At 45.1% G+C, this 17,822-nt stretch overlaps 1 long non-coding RNA gene across 2 annotated transcripts in view; it reads left to right on the top strand.

The window, feature by feature from the left end:
• Nucleotides 1–1,209: 1,209 nt before the first annotated feature.
• Nucleotides 1,210–17,822, top strand: part of LOC128089653 (uncharacterized) — a 39,410-nt gene continuing 22,797 nt past the window's right edge. Inside the window, exons 1-2 of one of the 2 annotated variants that reach the window (XR_008210636.1) lie at nucleotides 1,210–1,436; nucleotides 2,626–2,685. This is a non-coding gene — a long non-coding RNA (uncharacterized LOC128089653). Of the gene's footprint in view, nucleotides 1,437–2,625; nucleotides 3,477–17,822 lie in introns of those variants that run through there. The other variant, XR_008210637.1, reaches the window with a different exon arrangement.

Here is a 17,822-nt window from a genome sequence, read left to right as displayed (position 1 = left end):
ACGCGTGTATGTAGGGACAGAGCGGGGCCGGAATTCGCGCTCGTCTCCAGAGGCCGAGGATCGCCCTGCTCATCCGTGGGCCTCTCTCGGTCCTCACAGAGCGCCCTTTGTCCCACCGCACCTCTGGGGCAGCCCTGCCGGGGGTCTCCCAAGTACTTGGGCGGATGGAGGAGGCAGTCCCCTGCTGGCATGCATACACACATACATACATTCACGCGGGGCTGTGATAGGCACACACGAACCTCCTGCTGTCAGCCCGCCCCCAGCCCCCGCCACCTCCCCACGCCATCGCGGGCGTCGTGCACGGTCGCCAGCGGCCCGCCCCGAAAAGGGCAGTGGGGAGCCGTTCTGACGCCCCTCACCTCCTCCCGCCCTCCGCGCTGCTCCGCGCACACAAATTTCCGCCCTTAAGCCCTAAAGCGATGCGTTTCCACGCAGATCGCGCGCCGCTGGCTCGCAGGAAGCAGCGGAGGAGCCGGGAGAGCTCTGCCGGCTGGAGAGCACGCAGCGCTGTGCGTGGCAGCTGGAGTGGGGAGAGGCGCTCTCTCTCCCTCTTTTATTTTTTTTCCCCTTCTTTTTCTCTTTAAACGGTATGATTTATTATTATTATTATTTTAATTTTATTTATTTATTTGCTTATTTTGCAATTGTCGACCCGTTGTTTCGTTCAAAGAAAAGTTACCCAAAAAGGGCAATGCAGCCCATGAACAGCACTCGGTAGGAGCCGCTCTTCAGATCGTGGCTGGAGGAAGACACCTACAAAAAACTCCACCGTTCTCTGCATTTGTAAGTTTCCAAAGAAATGCACGCCTCCTTCCCTTTTCTCCTGGAAGACGCAAGCCACGGCTCTTCTTTAGGCATTTCTAATTTGTTCCGTCCGTCAGAGCGGCACTAAGAGAGGTTTGGTGCAAATTCATTATCTCTGGCAAGGCACAGCGCGGAGCAGGAACTGAAAAAAGACCGTGGCAATGGGTGAACAATGGGGCTTCAGTTCGTCGGCAACAAAAGCTGTGGGGAAATCGGTTGGATTTCAGAGCACGTCCTTCTCGACAGAGAGGGCTGGACTAGACCTTGGCCAACCTTCCAAAAAAACTTGCGGAACATCTCATGCAGGACTTCACTTTCTACACCGGGGCTTAAGAGGCAATATATATTAAAAAAAAAAAAAAAAGAAGAGGGGGGGGAGGAGGGGGAAGAGGGGAGGCGAAGGGTATTAGAAAACTTTCTGCGACCGTCTCCCGTTTTTCCGGATAGAGGATGCCGAGCTACTTTAAAGCCATTTGTCGCAAGAACCGCAATGTGGAGCTACGCGGAACTTTCAAAGCAGATGGAGGAACGACGTGAATTCATGGAGATTTGCCTGCTGGGATCTTAGTGTGTGCCTTACCGCCGGAACCGGGGGGGAGAATCCCCCCCACCCTCGGAGCCGCAGCGATGTGAGTACCGCGGAGGGGTCCCGAATCCGGACCTGTTGGTCGCGGGGCATGGGAACTGCCCGCAGTGGCAACGCTTTGTGCGGTTCTCGGAGCAGTGCGGGCATGGGGAGTGCTGCTGGCAGGGAGCGAACTCGGCCCGTGGTATCACTCTTTATGTGGAGCCTACCTGCGAGCTATGTTTAAATAAACTTAAATATGCATATATGTATATATATACTCTCGAGATGTCAGGCGTGTGAGGAATTATCCTCCGTAGTCTGAAAATCCTCCATTCCGCCCCTGCGTGGAGGAAGCATCCTGCAGTGTGCAAAAGGCCACCAGAGCAGAGTGTGCATCCCTGGCACGGGGCGAGGAGGAGTTGGATGCTCTGCACGGCCCCGAGCCCGCTGCATGCGGCCCTACAACAGTAGCATCCCTCTACCTGCCAACCGCTCTAAGACCATGAAACGAGTGAAATCTCTTCAGCATAACACGGGAAAAACAGTCGCTTCATGGGAAATAATATGCTTTTAAAAAAGTATTATTCTTATTATTTTTATTTTGTAACTAAAGCTGATGCAGCTGATATGATGCAATGCAAGCTTGTGGCTCACTGTTTTTATTTACCCCCGCTCCCTAGGCACGCTGTCAGTGCCGACAGCGCCTTCCCCGTGCTCCCGGTCCGAAGATCCGAAGGAGCGCGGGATGAGGCTCTGTGCACGCTCTGGGCTGGAGGCTAGGTGGAGCTCCGTCCTTCATTAAGGAGCCGCAGAGTATAGTATGCAAATATCGTGCCCGCCCCTGGAGTTTTGGCCACTTCCATTCAGCGGCCCAAAATATTTTCTATGCTTTATCCGTAAACGGAGTTGTCCACACAAATCGTTGTAGTCTTTATATTATTCCTTTTATTTTATGTAAATATTTATTGCCACATTTAACTCCGCAGATGCTGGAGCACATCACTTATATCTGTTCCGTGTTATGCTGGATCATCTGCAAGAAATGTGGCTGGTTGACTCCCGGCTTAACCCAGAGCTGAGCCTGCCAGCGGCAATCAACTTTGGGCTTGTTGAATGAACCACCTCAGATACGAGTGATCTAGATCTGAGCACCTATACACCAATCTATTCACATACATTTAATGAACAAGAACCAAACAGTAAAGGTATTTAAATCATGACCCTTTGCTTCTTTTGTGGTTATTTTTCAGATTTAAACAACGCAGACTCAGGGCACTGAGCACAGGGAATGACATCCAAGGCACAACACGGTAATATGTTTTTCCTTATTAAAGCTGGACGGTGCTCTATGTGTTACCTACAGATTTTATAAACGCGTGGTGCTTAGCAGCGTGCATTGCTTCCGTGTGTGATTACTGACCGAGTGCGTGTTTCATTTGTTTTTCCCTGAGATGCTGTATTCTCGATAGTTCGCCTGCTCTTATTGCACAGTTTGGATTCGTGCTGACATCCCCTTGCATGCCAGCAGCAGTACGCCGGGGGTGCCGGTGCGGTGGCACCGCGGTCACCAGAGGGACGATAAGGGCAGCTCTATGGGAAGCGGCTCTCCTGGCTGCGGGAGTGGGACGCTGCGGGAGCGCTGCCCGCCGCGAGCTGCCGCGTCGTGGTTCCTCTCCGCGAGAATTCTGCTCGGCTGTAGTGCGGAATGGGGTTTGTGCCGTACTGCACCTCCTCCCGTGGTTCCTGCGCGGAAGGCGGAGTGCCGGCATGAAGCCCGGCTCTGATTGCGTTAATTGGAGCGTCGTGAGCATTCCTTTTTCAGTCAAATAGGGACTGTTTATTCTTAAGAAATCCGTGCAGGATGCTTCTTCTTTACGTCACAGCCATCTGGAGACCTATAAAAAGATTAGACAACAAGCATGACAATCACATACTGATCTACGGGCCATAAGCAGGAGTTCATTAGGAAGGTGGGAGTAAAAAGCAAACGTTTGGGTTCGGCGTCTCACAATATGCAGCTCGTCTTCACAAAGCCTTTGGGATAAGTAAGCTTTGTACTGTTATGTTATCTGGGAATAAAATTGCACGTAGTGTTGACCGCAGCTGTTACTCCTGACGGTCATTCCAGAGCAGCAGGCTGCACGAACTTTTCCCAAGCTGGAAAATGCTGCAGCCCTGGATGTGTATACTATCCACTGCAGAATGCATTTCTGTGACATTCAGAGCAAGCAAATACTTCGTGCAGTCTCACTGCACACGTGTAGATTTCAAGGCCCTGCCAAGTGATTGAGAGTTAGAGAATTCATTTGGTACTGCAGCTAAAGAACAGCTGGTTACAGCCATTGCGTTGGCTCACTGCTGAAGCTCTCACAATGGGTGCATTGCATTTACTAAATCAGTCAGTGTGTGAGTAAGTGAGGTGGTGCTGAGAACAGATCTTCATGTTTTAAAGGTACACCTTACATCTCTGAAACATGCTATTTTATTTTTATTTTTTTAGCCTTGCATTTAGCTGTACGCCTGGTCACATTGTGATTTGTTTTAAATGCATGCATTTATATGCACTTATGTGTCTGCGTTGATACATATTGTACACACACACATGTCTGTAAAAGCATAGACTTACACACAACAGCACAAGGAGCACCTGAACCATCATGTCTCTCACTGGAAGAATTCAATGCACGAGCTCACAATCCTGCTGTGCACAACACATCCACATACGTCTGATCACTGATGCTGCTGCCTCTGAACGTTGCCAAACAAACAAACAACAACAACAAACGCATTTCTATCTGTTCAGAAGAAACTCTTTAGAATTTTACTTAACACCAAAATGACCATATGCTTCCAGAAGTCCCACTTGTGACTGAGCAGCCTGAGAGATAATGAAGAAGCAGAGGAAGAGTAACACAGCCCAGTAGGAACCCTGACCACTCTGTGCAATCAGCTCCTTGCTCTCTCCTACATTAGTGGCAATTTGCAGTGACACCTTTACCGAGACATCTGATGGGCATCACAGAAATATACAAACAAACAAACAAATAAAACCCAAACTCAGAGGCTGAGAATACGAAAGCACTGATGAGAGACTTCGTTAGTAATGTAAACACTGAATTCAGGGCTTGGCGCCTTCACAATGCATATCTGCTACTTCTTGGGCCTTGTCTGATAAAGGAAATTGCTTTTCCATTTTCATGGTTTTGTAATGTCACCTTATGATAAAGAATGAGGCAGCTGGTACTGTGCCATTTCACAGTGCAACCACACAGCCCTGTCTGTGTATTTTAACATGAAAACATACGTGTGCATTCATGCGGATAGACTGACACTTGTGTATGTGGTTTCCCTATACATGCACCAGCACATAGACATTTGTAACGTAAACAGACCATGCACTCACAACAGAGCTACAAGAACTTAGATTTATCTCCATGCATTGAAAATTTTCACCTTAAAACCAACAACATGAGTAAACATAAGTAGATTTACAAACTGATTGAAGTGTGGGTTGATATATCCTCTATAATGCTAAGGGAAGACAGAGCAGGATATGCAGGGATATGCTTCTCCTCTTAGGAGAGGATTTTAAGCCCTCCTTCCTTAGAATTGTGGGGCAGTCCATATTCTGCCTGTGCTGAAATTTCCGATGGGCATCCCATTCCCAGTGCAGCATGCACAAGCTCCTGAACTGCATTTATTAATTCCAACAGCAAATAGTGCAGATCTCGGTGAGAAGATTCACTGTACCATGTACACTCGGGAGACCTTTAATGTTTGCACTTAAGACTTAGGAAAATTCTATACGAGTTACAGTGTTAAATAATTCAAATTATAATGTCCTTTTTGGTGTGGGGGAGGGGGAATCGAGAGATTTAGGTCCTAAAGCCTTTGCAGTTGGGAAGGAGGTGTCCCATCGGCCCCACGCGTTATGCAACACGAATGTCCGCACTCCACGTATGGGGTTCATAAACACGAGCGATAAAGCCGCGCTTTTACGGAGGCTTTTGGCCGAAGAATGCACGGCTTCTGATGAGCATTGCTGTGGCGTTTACCTGCGCTGCATTCTAACGCGGACACACACAGAGAATGGGAGGACAGGAGGTGCAGATGCACGGAGCCGGGCTCGCAGCCTCCTACGGACGCGCTGCAGAGCCATCCTGGCGAGAGCACCGAGCCCTGTGGGCGCGCACCGCCAGCGGGAAGCCATGGGCGAGCGGCGCTCGGCGGCCGCGGCAATTGCCAGTGCAGTCACACTCCGTCCCCGCTGCCAGCCCTGCAGGGAGAGGCGGGCGGGGACAGCCCCGGCCCCGAGAGCGCCTTCCTCTGCCCGCAGGGGCAGATCTCCCGCCCCGCAGGAAGGCACGGCGGCGGCGGCGGCGGCGGCGCTGCCCGCGGCCGGGGCGGCGGCGGAGGCTGCGCCGGAGGCCGGGGCTGGCGGAGGCCGCGCTCCGCTCGGCGGCCGCCGCGTCTCTCGGCCACGTGTGCTCGAGGTTTCTCATGACATCATCATTACCTTGCTCTCCCGCGGTCCAGGACCTCTGACCTCGCCGGGCCGGCCCGCGCCGTGGCACCGGGAGCCCTCCAATGATGGCCCTTATCTCCTTCTTTCAGGCCGGGGGCAGCAGCACGCCGGCCAGAACGCGCCTACTTCTCCCCAGCCCCGGGAAAGCAAGGAGCTCCCCTCCCAAAACACGCACACACATAAGATGTTTGCCACCAAGCTGCCACCATTTGGCCAAAAGCTCTCTGTCATGCATAAGGGATCGGAAGCTGTGTCCTCACGTCACTTTCTACCGAAATGGGATTTTTTTTTTTTTTTTTTTTTTTTGGCTTCCTTACACAGTGCTGGAAATTACTGATGGCTTTTCATCTTCACAGAGGCTAAGGAGAGTTTTGTGAGAGTGGAGTGACTTACAACGCACAGAGAGACCTGCAGTGGGATGGATGCTTCTCACTCCTAATGCAGCCAGCGCACCTTCATCTTTGATGTTGTTTTCTGGGGGGAGCAGATGGACCTTGAGTTATGCTGTCAGGAATCAGTGGCTGGAAGGAAAAGTTGGGAATAAACTTTAAAGGTGATGGATCTCCTTTGGATGTTACTGTCTGCACACAAACCAGGGTACAGCTGCATGAAAGGATGGAATTTTAAAGCAGGACTGGTACTCCTGGAGGAGACAGCATGGCTGTTAGCCAGGATTCTAGCAAGGAAAATTATTATTATTAACAATAATAATAATAAAGCTTTGAGGGAAGCGAGTTGTTATCTTTGGTTATCTAGCTGTATGAGTGTTTTAGTCTTCATAAAGCTAGATAACCGAAAGTAAAAACTCCTTCAAAATCATCGTACAGCGTGTGAAAATGAGAGACTGCTGCAAGAGACAGTAAAACCCGAGACAGGCCAAGAACGCTCATTGCACTGAATGCTTTTACAGCTGGAGGTGGGAGCGGAGGGTGCTACATGGCGTGCTTATCACTTATCCCAAAATGCGAAGCTGTCAGATGTCACGGGATGGATGGCTGCTGGTGGAAAACAATGCTTGTGTGACTGCTGACCTGGCACAAATGGAAAAACAAGGACCCAGGCCAGTAAATGCTTAATTGAGAAGACACATATACACACACACCTATATATGCATATGTATCAGAAAGATGTTTGGAAATGCTGAGCTTCATTTTCCAGAATGATGCATTGCGGTGAGATAGCCTCAAAAATATTCTAGCAGCTGGTGGTGATGAAGGTGACAGTGGTGGTGATGGTACAGTGTGGACGGAGCAGGGAGGAAAACAACCGCAGACCTGTCTGCATGCATACAAGACAAAGCACCAGGGTCTCTTCTGAACAATGCCAGAGCAGGCTTTCAGAAAGTTTGCGCTGCAGTGTAGGCAAGCTTAATAATTTATACCTAGTAAGAACGCGGTAGAGCTGCACAAAGATGAAAAAAGTGATGGCCGATTTTTATTCTTCTATTCAAAACACCAGCACAGATGCTTCTCTGTTCCGAGAAGGTTTCCTTGAGGAAGCTACTGAAGCAGAAAGACATGATGGAGACGAGATTGCCTCCCCCCTTGTCAAAGTGTTAAAAAATGTTCTGTGTCTTACTCCGCGCCCAGCAATGGAAATGAAAGTGACATTTACTCCCCAACCCACGTGTGCGCCTCCTCTCTTTTTGTTTAAGGATGATCAGATCTATCCGGGAAACAGCTCTGGCATCCCAACCCGAAATAATTAGGACGTATATAGACCTGACAAAACAGAAGGGGGGGGGGAGGGGGTAGAGGGTAGGGAAGGGGCGGGGCGGGGCGGCCGAGGGTCTGTCCTGCCTAATTGATTCCGTTAACCGGCGCGCAGGAGCTGTGAACGGCTGGGCGCTCCCGTTCCCACGCTCGGGACAAGTGACAGCGCCGTGCCCTGGCGGCCGCTGACGGACAGCGCCGCGGGGAGGGGGGCGCGGGGGAGCGCGGAACTTCCGCGGGGGACGAGGGGCGCGGAGGGGTGCAGATGGCTGTGGGTGAACGGCAGAGCAAGAGGGAAGAAGTGGGGGTAATGAGCAAGAGTTAGGGTGCTGTCGGTCCTTGTAATTATAGCAGCAATCGAGCGGGAGTAATTTTTGAAGGGTACCATTTTCCTTTGGACTTGACCTAAATCTCTTCCCAGATGCGTGTTGAGTGATGAACCGAACGTCCGCAGGGCTGATCAGTCAGGGAGATGAAAGCGGGGCTCGGAGGGCTGCACCACTTGAAGGGCCACCGCGCACGAGGAGCGGTCACACATACCTACGTTGGAATGGGATCAGGCCATACAACGCGAGTTACTCGCTCGCAGGGGAAGGCGGCGGAGGGCCCGCAAGCGCGTTTAGAGCTGTGGATTTAAGATAGAATTTTCTCACTCTGCCCTTAGCGCGGGACTTTCCGGCCCCGGGGCTTCCTGCCCCCAGGGCTCCGCCAGGCTCTTGGCGCAGACCCCGCTCCGCGCGTGCCCGAGCCGTACCGCAGCGCCCCGTTTATTGACACCGCCCGGCTTTCAGCGAGCGGCCCGCACGCCTCCCATTCACCCCGTGTCTAGGGGAGCTATTTACCTAGGGCCATTGTTTACTACTATTAACATTTACATTACAAAGTACGAAGGCTTTCTTTCTCAAAGAGCTTCAATTAAGGCAATAGCTGTTTTCCTGGGGAAGCCCACTGTTTGCTTAGCCATTTGGCAGTGCCGATTGACTCGGGCTTTCCCTGGCGTCCCGGTCTTTGGTGTATTTTTAGAGATGAAAACACCATTGAAAAATATCAACGTTGCACTCGTAAGCTGGCCACTATCATACCAACTTGTTTCATACCCTCATCCCGTTACGTGATTTCTGCTCAATAAAAAATATTTGGGCTGCTATCGCTATTATTATCGTTACTCCTTCGCTGCCTGAGAAGCAACATGCCCCGTCTGTGCTCCCTTTTGTCCCGTGCATCTAACTTCTGACGTGTAAACGTGGTGGCGTGCTTTAATTGGCTCACGCAGCAAATAATGTTTTATAGGATCATCTATGTGTAAAGTGCTGTTTCCTGAAAACTAGGAGGGGAAAGGGGGGATGGAGGAGGAAATCAAACAATATACAGCTTCACATTCAAAGGAATTTTTTTTTTTTTTTTTAAAAAAAAGTAATTAAAAATAATATATTAAAAAAGATGTAAATATTTGCCCAGCAGTCCTTTGAAGGCTAGTTTTATCACCGGGAGAGTCCAGATCAAGTTTATTTAGCATACCAGTGCATTGTAAAACAGTTGGAGTGAAGTTGCAGGTTGCGTGAGTATGCATGTTAACTAGCAGGGACCCAGGCTTATTCTCTGTGAAAAGGGAGCAGCAGATTGCTGTGCAAGGCCAATGTTAAAAAGGCAGCTGAATTTAACACCATCTGGAAGAAAAGATCCCTTCACGACTTTCTCACACCGTCAGACAAAACTAGTGTCTCTTGTTCGGAGCCCTTGTCTATGCAACCGCACAATACTGGGTCATTATACTTTTGCTGAGAGAAAATTTGAGAACACAATATGGGTAACCAGTGAATGACCAAGTTTCATTGTGCCCGCTTAAGTCGATTGAAATCTAAGTCTAGAGACATGAATGGCAGCATTGTTTTCCTCACTGGGGCTGTACTAAATGTCATCACAGTGTAAAGAAAAACTTGAAGTCTGCAAATAACTTACCAGATCTCAATTATAATATTTTCCCACACTAGAACTAATATCATTGCTACAACTCACAGTGCATGAAATACAAAAAGAAGTGAGGAAAAACAATGAATTAATTTACTAGCTATTCTAGCCACATAAACATTTTAAATTTCTTATGAGGAAACTCCAGTTCAATGTGTGGAGCTCACTAATCGCTTCCTGAGAAGTGACAAAACTGCTTCTTGTGTAATTAAGAAAACAAACTGTGTAAACAAGCTTGTCTTCTGCAACTAGTGCAGCTCACCAGCGTGGGACTGACAAAATGGTAATAAGTGTGCTCCATATTACACGGGTCGCTTCTTCTGATTTGGGTGTAGGGAAAGATCTCCTCTTGAATATTTAGAAGAAATAAGGCAGACATTCACAAAGTGTTGGGAACTGTGAATCTGCAGGTGTCAGAGGAGTGTCAGAGGAGTCTGTGGATTCCTCTGTGGAATCTAGGTACCGAAGAAATGCTTCCAGTTCCCTCTGCTTTCACTACATTCCCTCACTTTGGTGATGGTTTTCTATTATATGTGCCTAGCGCACAAGGGATTCACACCACTTCACACAATGCAAAAAGGACTTAGGCATGGCTTATTAGAGTGCCTGTCTTAAACACGATCGCCTGCGCCCTGCATGAAAGCACAGCATGAGGAGCAAGGAGCGCAGGCAGGACATCTGGGCGGTGCTGTGTGCATGGATGGATGGATAGACGGACACTAGCTTGGCTCCAAGTCGAGCAACCCAGCTGGTAGCTGTGGTGCCGGGCCTTGCTGCCAGCCCCAGCAGGGCAGAGTTGTTCTCCCGTCCCCAATGGCTCTAGACAACAGCACGCAGGTTCCAAAAGTTTGTTTCAGTGTCAAAAACGTGCACCACAGTCATGGATTGTGCACTCCAAGGTGCACAGGAGCCTGGTCGCCTGGCAGTCCATTCTGCTCTCGAAGCTTCTCCTCTAACACACGGCACGACGCACAGTGTGACCAGTGCGAGACCACAACCTCACACAGGCGCCGTTGCCGGGAGCTAAGAAGGACCCGCAGCCCCACCCCCACAACCACCCCCCGCCAAGATGGCTGCCGCGGGGTCGCGGGGCCTGCCGGGAGCGGCCGCGGCCATTTGCCACGCCCCTTTCCCCCTCCCGTTCACTGATTGGCACTCCCCGGGAGGCCGCCGCGCCCGGCGGGGCGGGGCGGGTGGTGGCAGTGAGGGGCTGCGCCCGAGCGGGGTGCTGCCCCCTGAGGAGCCGGCGGCGCGCTGAGCGCGCCTCGCGGGGCAGACAGGGAGAGGGGAGGGGGAGTGTTAGGAGTGGCTGAAGGCAGCTAATGGCATCTTGTACGGGCGTTTAAACTTCTTCTAAGTCCCAGACAGGATTAGGGAGGACTCCTGCTGAGCGCAGCTAATGACACCGCGCACCTCTAACCTCTCTCACCTTTGATTATTTTTTTTTTTCCCACCTGGCCTGCACTTCAGAGAGGTATTTCTGAAAGGTTTTGCCTTTAAACGGCAAATAATCACAGAGTGTGTTGAGTTCAGGGCGCAAACAGTCGCGTTCCTCCAGGTGCAGGTGCTTCGTTGGCAGTTTGTTCAGTTCCTGCAGCAGTTAGTAAAATCTGATGGGTAGCGTGTGCTGGCGAGTGCTCTGAAAGGGACACAACATGAGAAATGCTCCACGTTCTTTGCCGTTTGGAATGTTGTCTTTAGGAAAGAAGATTTGGAGGGCTATAAAGTAGTATAATCCTGAGAATAACAGTGAAGGGTTAACGTTACTGGAATCTAACGCAATAACCTTGCATGAGACAGGTGGAGTATGTAGTGGAAAGCCTACACAGCAAGGATAGAAAGCACAAGTGCAGTTCTTTCTTACCTGTCTGGCTCAGCAACTGTTGTGTTATATTAGAAAGCATAAAATTATATAAATCGTGAATTACTGTTTTTAGCTCTTTGTCTCAACAATTAATTGCGGATGTGGCATCTCACAATTCTCTACAGATACATAGAAAAGTACAACCTCATGACGATATAGCCTGAGCTAATTCTGTGCTTCCTTTTCTGCATTAAATACTTCCTTCAAAACAGCAGCAAAACCTCCTTCTCTATGTTTATAGTTGGCTGCTATTGACTACACTATATAGGCCCAGCTGAGTACTGCTCTGTAGAGTAGTGAGAGTTTTCTGAGGTACCTGTATTTACAAGCATGTGTAAGTATTTTGCTGGGAAATATTAGTTTTATGATTAGTTTTATAATGAATATTATATATATATATTGCCCATAATTCTCAAGTAAATTAGACTCCTATAACAGCAACGTGGATCCTCTTGTCACTTCAGCAGCATTTGCATGGACACAGTTGGCATAGTCCAACTTGTTTGTGTTTACATGTGGGTGAATATGCATTCAAATCTTGATGACCTGTGGTCTGCAAGTGCATGTGCATTGCTATCAAGTGAGCTGGCTGCACCCCATAGAAACTGTGCGCTTTGCCCCGTTTGACTGGGAGGAGCTTCTTGGCAATTAACTGGCATGAGTTACTCTGCCACCTGTCTGTCTGCATTGGTGAGATAGAAAACTTGTATTTCTTCCCTGTGTTGTTCTTCAACACTAGTGGCCAGCGGGACAGCTCACTGTAACTATAAAGAATCATATGACATTGTGTGATGGCATTGTACGAATATGTTTAATATTCCTTCTGATAGTTTACAAAGAGAGACTTCAGGATTTGATTGTAATTTATGTTTAAATTCACACCCACTCTAGTAGGATCATATTTTATATTCTACTTCCTATTCTGTGTGTAAAAGTTGCCTTTTCATAAAATAAGACTAAAAAGAAAAACAATATTTACATATTCATCATTTAAAAATAATTCTTCAAATATAGTGATGCTAGCTATCTTGCACATCACTACATTGTTAACTTAATCTAATGCCCAAAATTGTTAGGCACGTTCCTGGGTGTCTTTCTGATATCTCTCCAGTCCACTGGATTTTGAAGTGTGATTATGTAAATTTTTCACTGATAAATAAATTACTATAATTGTAGTTGAAATGCCACTCAAATCCTTAAGACTATTGCATCTAAATAATATATTATGCATTAATTAATTATTTATCAAGACTAATACAAAATAACTGTAGGGCAAAGTATGCATTTATTTTTAACCGGTCCTTTTTTTTTTTTATTTTGCATCATGTACAAGAATATTCCAGAAAGAGAGAGAACAAAGTTTCCTTCATTAGATGCGACATTTCTATTTGGATTAATAATATTGCAACTGTGTTGCCATTCTTATTTTGATCAATTGCCATCAATTTGAATATAGTTCAATATGTATAATTTCATTTTATTGGGGCATCAAAAAAGAGATGGTTAGCATGGATAGAAGGTGTAAACAGTAAAAAGAGAATAGCATCCTTGGCTTATATCGAGAAACAGTGAGGAGCTGGCAAGATTTTGGTGGCTTTACACTAATCTGTTAAAAGATAGATCAAGCACTGCAAAATTAAGATCATGAGCAAATTATGTTAAGCCTCATATTCAGTGCTTGATTTAAAAGTCTCAGTGAACTGCCTGGTGGTTATTAGCAGGACTTGGCTGCTTTCAGGAAGGCCATTTAAGTGCACGTTATTTATTTTTAACTTTATTTTCCTTTATCTGCAAATTCTAATTCTAGATTGGGTTCTAGTCATTGCATAGGAATCATCATCAGTGTTGGAAGTTCCCAGTCTTTACACAATAGTTTTACTTTTCCCTTTTCAAGGCATACCTCTGTCTAGCTACTAATGAAATACAGGAGATTGATTGCAGAAAACCTGCAAGGGCATATTTGCTGTGCCATATATAGTAAGCCCCATTAGCATGTAGCTATTTTATGCAAATTTGGTGAGAAAATGACTCGTGTATATGATTTAATATGCATGAGCAATGTTACATCCTTATGAGAAGAAAGAAATTAAAAATTCATTAGAAAACTTGACTAGTGTCACTACATGGCTAGAACATTATTAAAGCATATTTCAGTGTTTTGCTTGCACTAGTGTTCTCATCATGGTGCCACCATTTCACGACAAAGAGCGTAGAGGAGAAAACATTCAACTTAAAATGTCTGCTGGCACACACTGCTGGATTTGTATGTCACTAAACAATGAACGAGCATAGTCTTGAATACCAACTATTTAATTAGCACTTTTGCCAGCCATGCATAGAAAATAGCTCATTTACATGCATCATGCTTAATGATTGTTCTCATATAAACCTACCAATTTTTAGTTTGATGTATGTTGCATTCTAGTAAGTCATCATAAGGAAATAAAACATGTATTATTATTTTAAACACCTTGAAATTCAGAAATTCAATTAAAACATGTAAAGTCTTTATATTTCTCTTGGAGGTATATTTTAATTATTTAATTTAACCTTAAGTGTTCCATAAAAGGCTGGATACAACCAATAATTAAGAACATCAAAGGGCAACAGAATCCCTCTAAGAGTCCCCAGTTTAATTAAAGGCCGTTATTACAAACCTCCTGAACATACAGTTACATTTAATGACAAGTGGCGACTGGTAAATGCTGCATTCCAAAGATACCACTCCTATTGTAAACGCTGTTGATAGATGATGCTGAGTGTCATACATTTTCCAAGTGAAATATACCATCTTGAACATAAATGGAATACATTCATGAAATTAAGTACTTCTGTCACTTTGGAAATACGTTATTTTGAAGTATTTTGCCTACAAATATTCATTAGATTTGTTCCTGTCTTTCAATATCCGCAAAACAACTACCACTGAAAAAGAAAAAGATATGCCAGTTATTGTAAATGAACGTCAGCTGTCTGAGCACGTTTTGCTAATAACATACAGTATGCAGGCATGTTCACACTGTGCACACATAAACATAGCATGCCGTATTTAACACAAATGTTTAATTTCTTAGATTGGGTTTAAAGCATTGTGTTTTCAAAATGATATATCTTCAAGTACCTGCAGGAATGCAGGCCACGACACCATCCAAAACAAAAGCCACTGTATGAACTATTAGTCACATATCGAGCCCCATCGTGTGAACTCCCTGTTGTTCAGGTAGCTGTTACTCACCTATCATGTCTCTTAAATGAATCAGCTCCTATACATATAAACTACCAAAGCAAATAGATTTGGCCTATCGCACAGAAAAATTAGAATTGCTCCTTAGTGCTTAACATTTTGTATGTTTTGAGTTTTATACCTGATTTCGATCTGTGCTTTGTCTGTTTTCATCCCTCTGGTTTTGCTGCTTCCAGCGTTTTAACTAGCTTTTAATTACAGAAAATGTTAAAGATCAGAGAAATTTGAAGCCTCAAGTCTCATATGATGCATTCACCTAAAAATGAACAAAACAGTAAGCATTTTAATGCTCTAATAAATTCACAAATTAACATTTGTTCCCCAAAAATATTCATTTAATTGCACACATTCGTGATTTTAAGGAAGTTTATTTAGTTCTCTGAACACAGAGTTAATAATCGAGACCTACCAGCAGTGTGGCCTGGAAATCAAAATACGCAATTTAATATGAAGAGAATAAAAGGGAAATTGGTGACTGTGAGAAAAAAAGTTTCAAAGACAAATAGGTGTCCTGTGGAAATAGATACTAAATCATAGGAAGAGATCTAAGAGGAAAAGTGGACAAAAAGTAAGTTACAAAGTTGAAATATGATTCAAAAATAGTAGCATCATCACTGTCTTTTATGTTATATATTTAAAGACATCATAGTTGGTAACCCATGATTTCCAGATGACAGTATTAGACTATACAGAATACAGTATGCAGTCCAAAAAAACTATAATGAGACAAAGTGAGGAGATTAAATTTAAAAAGGAAAATTGTTTTAAGTTACAGAATAGACTTTTAAGTCAGTGATTCCAGAAGAAAGCTGAAGAGAACTGGCTGAGTTAACTGATAATCAAAAGCAACTGTGCATTGGAGTCAGGTAGAAGTAATCTGAGCTCCCAAAGGCACGCAGGCATCAGCTGGCCATGCTTTGTGTGTGCCTGGACTTTTCTGTAACGTGGACCAAAACCTGTCCAATCTAACTGAAAATGAAACACAATGCCAGAACAGTGCTGACATGATGGACAGGGTACGTGGGAGTCGTAACGGAGAAGAAACTGAGCACAGGAGCTGGTTGTTTGAATATCTGCAAACGTTTCTGGTAAGGAGGTGAATTGTAGAATCACTTCAGAGGAAATGATGGTGACACTGTAGTTGAGCCACTTAAAGCTGGAGTGAAAAAAAGCCCAGAGAGAACCCAACCTAGGTTGGGTTGCAGAATGTAAACTAGAGAGTGCTGACCAGGTCAGCTCTTATATCTTTTTCATCTCTAAAATTTTGCTATTATTTTGTCATTTGCTTCTGAGTGACTCTTTTGCCTAAAGTTAAATCTTTGAATAAAATGTTTCATGAAAACAATCCTAGGCAGTTCATTTCCACATTGGTTTCAGGAAACAAGACAGAAAAACTTCCCTTGTGTTAGTATTTGCTGCCTAGCTACTGTCCCAGGAGTCACAAGCATTGGCTTGAAATATACATTTAAAAATCAGAAGTGAAAATTGTAGTCTTAGTAAGTGTGGTCATATGCTGAAGATCTCAAAGGTATAATTGTATTAGATAGAAGCACATTCCTTCAATTTATTTGACACGGGTAGATATGTGCTGCCTTTGTCTTTTCTTACACTTTCTGTAGGATGGTATCCAAGTTACTTTTTTCTATTAACAAGTGAAATAGAAATATGTCATATTACACATTTACATTTACAATTACATATTACATAGTTATATTTACATAGGGATAAATATTATGTAATTATATTATACTTTGGAAAATATTTTGCATATAATTGGGGAATATTAAGAGAATTTATTAAAAGCTCAGTTTTCTAGCTGATGTCAAAATGAGGCTTGGAAGTATATCCAATCTGTTGGACACCACAGTCCTAAGCCTTTGGATACTTGGTTTTGTGGAGAGGACACACAAGGTATGTGGGAATAAGCCCAGTGTAAACCAGCTGCATGCTATAGAATGGTCTGGTGCTAAAGAGTGGTTAAATCATTACCAAAATACTTAAGTGCGGCTTCAGAGAATTGCTGCTTGCAGACAGAGCTCATTACGTTTCAGACAGGTGTAGGAGAGGAGATGGTGCTGAAAGTACCAGGAGTGCATGCAAGGTAACTCTCCTCAAAGCAGTGACTTGATGGTGGGATCACTCCTACAGAAAACTGCAGTCAAAGGATTGGCTCCTTCCCCTGCTGTTCTCATATTTTCATGTCAGCTACAAACTGGGTGAAGCTGTGCTGCTGTGTGGGAATGTGATTGAGGACTCTGTTGGGCAGAGGAGGACGAGAGCAGAAGGCACAAACTAGGGTCTGGGGGTTGCATCCATGGTTTCTTATGTTGTCCTGTTTGTTCTGATTGCTAGCATGCTGTTGCATCCACTTTCATGGTCCTGACTGGAGACTGGTTTAGGGCTGGCATGGATGAGAAGTGGTGCACTTTTGGTGGAGCCTTTTGTATGGGATCTATGTCATAAGTTTCTCCATTCCTTTTCTCCTTATTTCTTATGAGAGAGGCCATCAATGACAGAATTCAGGCTTTGCAGACTAGGGCACATTCTGATTTACTAGCTTTGCTTCCTGACAGTGATGTTAATTGAATTAGTTCAGATTGGATGTGACATAAAATGAAATCCCAGTGAAGTACTACTTTTTCTGAAGTTTTGCTATCTTTTAGTTTCCATTCTAATAAGGACAGGTTTTCTGTTCACATTTTAAAAATGTCTTTAAACAGCCAATGAACTAAAGCTGACAGACTGGAGAATTTGTATCTCACAGCCAGCCAGATGAAATTGTTTTAATTGTTTAATTTATTGTGAATGTGAATGGAAATGGTTATTACTGCAAAGCTTGTGCAGTTCTGAGACTCTTTACTGCTAATCTCTGAAAATTAGTAAATGAAGATGTATCTTTTCCCTTTTCTTGAATAAACAAAACAACATTTTGTGGTTTTGCTGCTTCACTACTTTGTCTTCTTTCAAATCTGGTAGAAAATATATGTATAAATTAATAATGAGCCTTTTGCAACACTCCCTGGAGGCATTCAAAGGTGGGTTAATTGGAGCTCAGTGCAGCCTCATCTGCTAGGTAGGTCTCTAAGGCAGATGGGTTGGAACTAGCTGGACTTTAAGGTCCCTTCTGTGCTTGT

This window comes from Tympanuchus pallidicinctus, unplaced genomic scaffold (genome assembly GCF_026119805.1).
Source record: "Tympanuchus pallidicinctus isolate F22 unplaced genomic scaffold, pur_lepc_1.0 scaffold4, whole genome shotgun sequence".
Lineage (NCBI taxonomy): Eukaryota > Metazoa > Chordata > Aves > Galliformes > Phasianidae > Tympanuchus > Tympanuchus pallidicinctus.
This window is presented reverse-complemented; position numbering and strand designations above follow the sequence as displayed.